The sequence below is a fragment of the Alligator sinensis genome, unplaced genomic scaffold (assembly GCF_000455745.1).
Source record: "Alligator sinensis unplaced genomic scaffold, ASM45574v1 scaffold738_2, whole genome shotgun sequence".
Taxonomy (NCBI): domain Eukaryota; kingdom Metazoa; phylum Chordata; order Crocodylia; family Alligatoridae; genus Alligator; species Alligator sinensis.
In genome coordinates this window covers 1037562-1044254 of record NW_005842442.1, presented here as the reverse complement: position 1 = coordinate 1044254, position 6693 = coordinate 1037562, and the positions used below count along the sequence as shown (strand labels likewise).

Here is a 6693-nt window from a genome sequence, read left to right as displayed (position 1 = left end):
TCTACACGATCCCTCCTGTACAGGGTATAGCCATCTATACCCGTGGTCCAGTCATGGGTGGAGTCCCACCAGGTCTCCGTTATCCCTATGTCATCGTAATTATTTGCACTGAGCAGGAGGATGAGTTCCTCCTGCTTATTCCCCAAGCTCCTGGCATTTGTGTACAGGCAAGCAAGTGCCCCCTGGGGGGCTCCTTCCTTGACCACAGATTTTACCAGGGCTGAGGCAGGGGTGGGCTCCCTTAAGTGCCTTGAACTGCTGGCTTTGCAAGGATTGCAAAGTGGGCCAGCAGTGGCGGTAGTGCCCCCGTCCCCCAGCGGGCTTAGTTTAAAGCCCGGTTGAGCAGGTTAGCCAATCTGGCTGAGAAGAGCCTCCTCCCTAGGGGAGAGAGGTGGAGGCCATCTCTTCCCAGCAGCTCACTGCATCTCTCACCAAAGAGCGGGCTGTGGTCATGGAAGCCAAAGCCTTCCCGACAACACCAGCGCTGCAGTCTTTGGTTGACCACGTGGATCCTCCTCTCCCTCCTTGGCCCATAGCCTGAGACTGGGAGGATCGACGAGAACACCACCTGTGCCCCCAGACCCTTTAGCCCTGCTCCCAAATCCCTGTAGCGCCTCATGACCCGGCTGGGAGCGCTCCGAGCCGTGTCATTGGTGCAATCCAGGGGTAAGTCATCTATGTTCTCTACTGGTTTGGGTTTGTGCCTTCACCTTAGTGGGATCTGTAGACCTTTTGCCACAGTCTGATCTATGAAATTGCCTGCAGTTCCAGAGTTGCAGCAGGACAGTCTGGATGAGGAGTGAGCAGTTCTGCACCAGGACTTGGAGATGAGCAGATTACAATAGTTGGGGGTTCCATGGGCTGGGTTTATTGCACACTTCATGAGCTGTGGATGCTTTGGGGATTCTGAGTGACCCTGAATTGGTCCTTTTCCCCACGCCCAAGATCACTCATTTACCTTGACCTCCTCTCTGGGGACACATGGCATACTCGTAACCCAGAGCCCCACCATAGTAGCACGGCTCCTGTCGCGGATAGTGTTCCTGTTCTTCTGGTATAGGTGCCAGAGCCCTTCATCCACTGGCACCAGATTGGGGATAACATTAGCAGAGTGAGGCTCTCTGCATTCCCTAAGGTAGACGTCAATCTGGGCAGCCAGATCCATGAATGTGTTGAATTCTGAGAAGGGTAAAATACAGACCACAGTATACAAGAAACCCACAGACCAACATACATATCTGCACAGAACCAGCAATCACCCTAAACACACCAAAAAAGCTGTGATATACAGCCAAGCCCTCAGACACCACCGCATTTGTACTGAAGAGAACACCCGGGATTGCCACCTCACCAATCTTAAAAAAGGCTTTCACCCAACAAGGACACTCCTCCAGAGAGGTAGATCACACATTTGAAAGAGCCACCTGGATACCACATGAAGAACCGCTGCAGTACAGAAGAAAACCCCCCACAAATCGCACACCGCTGGTTATGACGTATCACCCCTCCCTTGAACCCGTACGGAAAATCCTCAAAAAATTGCAACCCATACTAGACAGAGACCCTATTCTTAAAAAGATCTTCCCAGAGCCACCCATCCTAGACTTTAAACAAGCACTGAACCTCGCCAACCTCATCACCAGAAGCAAACTTCCTCAACCCCAGAACACACCAAAAGGATCCAGACCGTGCCAGGACAAGAAATGCAAAACCTGCCCCCACATCTCCACTACCCCCACTATTACTACACCCCACAACAGAGCCATCAGCATCCCAGGATCTTACAGCTGCACCTCTAGAAATGTAGTGTACCTCATCCAATGCACCAAATGCCCTGATGGAAAATATGTAGGAGAGACCAAACAACAACTGCGCACCAGAATGAACGCACACTGGAAATCTATCAAAGACAGAAATACCCAATTACCGGTGGGGGCACATTTCTCACAGGAGGGCCACTTTCTCTCCAATCTCTCAGTCCTGGTCCTCAAAGGAAACTTACACAACACTTCGCAGAGACGAGCCTATGAGCTCCATTTCATCAACCTGCTGGATACTAGAGATCATGGACTAAGCATAGACATTCGATTTTTTGATACATTATAATCTGCCTGGCAACTGACTCCCCCACCCAGCCCAGCCCCTGGCTTCTTTACTTTTCATTCCATCCAGGAAGAGCACTCACCAACTGCTGAAACTTCCTTAGCCTGGCGAAGGGTTTTTGAACCCGAAAGCTTGCTTAATAACTATTCTCCAACTATTTGGGTTGGTCTAATAAAAGATATCAAATTCACCCAAGGAACCTTGTCTGCCTTGAATTCTGAGAGTGGTTCCACCTGAGCTAGTTTGTCCTAAATTTACTTCCACAGACCCTAGTAGAAATAATAGCATTGGGCTGCCTCATTCCACTGGGTTTGTGCTGCATAGCAGTGAAAGAGGGAAGCATAAATTGAAATGGACCACACCCTTGGTGGAGCTTGATAGTCCAGCAAATCATTTCAAGATAGTCAACTTGGACTTTTAGAAGCCAGGATTTAATAACCTTGACTATCACACACATTTTGTACACCCTTCCTAGAATGCTTATGCTATGATATTCCTCTCAAAGTAGATTTCTCTGTTTAAGGATCACTGCTGTTAAAATACATTTTCAGGAGGAAAGAAGATACTTCACTAGAAAACCTGAATGAGATGTTGGAGAATATTGGAGTATTACCTAACATAACTGAAAGGATGCAGCAAGGATTGGGGAACTAAATAGAGTTTGACAGCATCCTCACACCACCCATACACTTTACACATCAATAAGTTTTTGGTCTCTGCCTGTGTATAGCATTTATTTATTTGGATTTTTACAAACTATAGTAAAAGAACGTTCATATGTTGCTCTAGGTGCCCTTGACAAACTTTTAAAAAGGTATACTGCATAAACAAACAGACCACTCAGTTCCCCTGGATAAAACAAAATAATTCAATGACAATTTAGTAGAAATCAATCAGCACCCCTGCCCTCCAAGCATGTATTCTTCAGTGCATCAGAATGGTCTAAATTCAGGGAATAGTGTGGGAGCCTTTTCTCAGTACAGCTTGCATCTGTTTATGTTCTATTCTGCTGCCCTAAAACCTAAAACCTGCTGCAATCCATTAAATTCCCCTCCTGACAGTGGCACTGCCTACTTGGAAGCTCTGGTCAATAAGAACACTCTGGATCACTGTGCAGTAGCCAGAAAAAAAAAATCAATTCAGTCCCAGAAGACAGAAGTGTTTTTGCCAAAGGTCACTAAACACTACCGTGGCTGCTGCTATTTGGAAATGGAGTTTTGAGAGGTGATACAGGTAAACAAACATGGATGATGAAGAATGGTATTATTTGCTGTACTAGCTTAGCACACTGTGTATATGCTGTTAACAATATGGATTTTTTATTCTTGGTTTCATTTCTTATTTTTATTTAATAGAAATTGGCTTGTAATCTCAACACAGGAGACCAACAGACCTCGCTAGACTGTTTGCAGCTAGGCAGGTATGGATCAAATTAAAGATACTAATATCACTTTTTAGCCATTCGTTTGCATCCTGCAGAAATCTGTCTTCCTTGCTCAAACTCTTAAAACTAAATTATGTGCCTGATGTACAGGGAGAATTAGTGATCTCTGCAGTGCAGCGCAGTCCACTACAACTTGCAGTGGAAGGAATAGTTCCTTCACAGTCTCTCCTCCATTGCTTATATGCTCTTTGGTACATCTGCAGAAGCATGAGGCCTTCAGCATATAGCAACTCTGTGGCTTTGTGCCAAAGAAAACAGCTCTGAGGATTGGATGGGATTAGGGAGCCCCATTCCAGGAATGCAGATCCTCTGAAAGCTGGAGAGTTGAGGGGTTCTCTATACCCCAGCGCAGTGGGGTTTGTGGGGGAGAGGGAGGATAAGGCTGGTGGACCTGCAATTAAATAGTACTGTTAGTAACATTCTGGACACTTTGTTCTAGTAGAGCTGTGTCAGACTTTGCATGACACCTGACCTAGTGTCCACTAAAGTGACTGGGATTCCCTCCATTCCTGTCAATGAATGCCAAACCAGCTGTAGAGATTCTAGTCTTTCCCAGATTCCAGCACCCCTTATATTTTTAATTAAGGCGATGTCCCATCCCACCAACAAGCCACTTGGCTGACTCAAGTTCCTTGCTTCATCTCAATGATCAGGGAGCCCAGAGAGTAAGAATCTTGTATCCTCTTCAATGGGGTTACTCTGAGATAGTGAGTAATAGAAAGCATTAATAGAAATCACTTATATTTAAGCTAATTTATTTTGTTCAACCACTTTTCCTTTCCCTTCTTCAGTTTGTAGATTTTAATTCTCCAGGACTACCCAAAAAGTAGCCTTTGCATTATACGTAGCCCACAGAGTTTCACATTGTAGTCCTTGAATGCTGAGCTACAGTTCATTAAGATTACCGGTCTCAGCAGGTAATAACTGGAGAGAGATCACACAGAAAGGGAGAGGGCATAGGCTTTGTGATTCCAATCTATGATACCCGTGGGTTCCTATTTTGTATGTAAGATGACAGGAGATGTAGTCTGCTTCAATGCAATGCATGCATATTTTACAGGTAGTAGTCAGGGGCCATACAAATGGTCAATTTGGCTGTCAAGTTTGGGTGACCTAGCCATGCATAATGCTCTTTCTATGTCACATGATGGCTTCTTATAACCAATCTATTTATTGAGCAATCTTCTTCATTCTTTATTCCAGAAACAATGGAAAGATGGGTTATATCATTCTTCCTTAAAAAACAGAAGCATTCCAGAGAACCAGAGGAGGAGTTCATATTACTTGTGCCACTTTTGTAAAATAACCATAAAATCCTTGTGAAGGTGTTTTGATTGAATATTCCTGGTTAGCTGGACAAAAATGATCCTTTCTAAATGATTCATCAAACTGAATTTGAACTCTCATCTTATTCTCCTCCCCCCTCTGACCCTTTGGAAAATACAACTTCAGTTTCTGTGAAATTAAAAGCCTTTTTAATTGGCAGGAGTGATTTCTTTGCCTTTGTAGGATACTGGAAGAAATACAGTTGCCAACTGTTACACTGAAGTGGTAAATTATCTGCACATTTTGAAACATTTTGAAGACAATTAAATGTCAAATTGTCAGAACAAAAAGAGTTGAACTAGCTACATGTCATCCAGAAGACCTGGGATGATGAACAGTGGCTGGAGGCATTCCAGATGATCCAGGCCAGGACCTTCTGGGGCAGCTCAGGCCACATCTGGAGCAGCAGGACACCGGCTAGCCATCACCCTGCTCAAGCTAGCTACACCCAGCAGTCTCCACTATGTGGGCCAACTCTTAGGGGTATGCAAGGCCATCCTGCTAGGGCGGCCATCCTGGAGGTGTGCAGCACTCTCCAGGACATGCTAAGGCACACGGTGCTTTGCATGAACAACCCCCTGGAAGTGGCAGCAGAGTTCCATGCCCTGGGATTCCCCCAGTGCATTGGAGCCCTGGATGGGACTCACATCCCTGATATGGATCTACAGGTTGAGGGGAAGCTTGGTGACAGCAACCATGAATTGGTCACCTTCTTAGTTCACCGAAGAGCAGGCAAACCCCTCAGTAAAACAGAAGTCCTTAACTTTGGGAAAGCTGACTTCTGCAAAACTGAGAGAATAGGTCAGCCAGACAATTAGAGGCCATACCCCCTGCCCCCCCCCCCTGAAAAGGGAGTACACAAGGAATGCTCATCTCTCAAAAACATAATCCTCGAAGCACAGGGCAAAGCCATACCGTATCGCAAGAAATGCAGTCAATGAGGAAGGAAGCCCCCATGGTTGAATAAGGAACTCTTGGTCCTCATTAAGCTCAAAAGAGTAGCCTACAACAACTGGAAAACAGGAAGCATTACTAAAGAGGATTACTCTGCACTCACTTGCACCTGTAGATAGAGGTTGAGAAAAGCCAAGGCAATAACCGAACTCAGGCTAGCTACACGAATCAAGGACAACAAAAAGGTCCTTCTTCAGATATGTGCAAAGTCAGAAAAAAACAAAGATAGCACTGGGCTCCTGAGAGATTCAACGGGGCAACTGACATTTAGACTTCAGGAAGGCCTTCGTTAGACTTCAGGAAGGCCTTCGATACGGTATCCCACCCCATACTGGTGAACAAGTTAAGAGGCTGTGAGTTGGATGACTACACAGTCTGGTGGGTGGTGAATTGGCTAGAGGGTTGCACCCAGAGAGTCGTAGTGGATGGGTCAGTATTGACCTGGAAGGGTGTGGGCAGTGGGGTCCTGCAGGGCTCAGTCCTTGGACCGATAATCTTCAATGTCTTCATCAGCGACTTGGACGAGGGAGTGAAGTATACTCTGTCCAAGTTTGCAGATGACACAAAACTGGAGAAGTGGACACGCCAGAGGGCAGGGAACAGCTGCAAGCAGACCTGGACAGGTTGGACATATGGGCAGAAAACAACAGAATGCAATTTAACAAGGAGAAATGCAAAGTGCTGCACCTAGGGAGGAAAAATGTCCAGCATACCTACTGCCTAGGAAATGACCTGCTTGGTGGCACAGAAGTGGAAAGGGATCTTGGAGTCCTAGTGGACTCCAAGATGAACATGAGTCAGCAGTGTGACGAAGCCATCAGAAAAGCCAATGGCACTTTATCGTGCATCAGCAGATGCATGACGAA

The 6693-nt window shown here is 46.0% G+C and overlaps 1 protein-coding gene and 1 long non-coding RNA gene across 2 annotated transcripts in view; one reads left to right on the top strand and one right to left on the bottom strand.

The window, feature by feature from the left end:
* Positions 1-4964, top strand: part of LOC112551369 — an 18114-nt gene extending 13150 nt beyond the window's left edge. Inside the window, exons 2-3 of the long non-coding RNA XR_003095662.1 lie at positions 3459-3523; positions 4751-4964. This is a non-coding gene — a long non-coding RNA (uncharacterized LOC112551369). The remainder of the gene's footprint in view (positions 1-3458; positions 3524-4750) is intronic.
* KCNH7 (potassium voltage-gated channel subfamily H member 7) overlaps positions 1-6693 on the bottom strand; it is a 390758-nt gene that overhangs the window by 237897 nt on the left and 146168 nt on the right. The window lies entirely within an intron of this gene.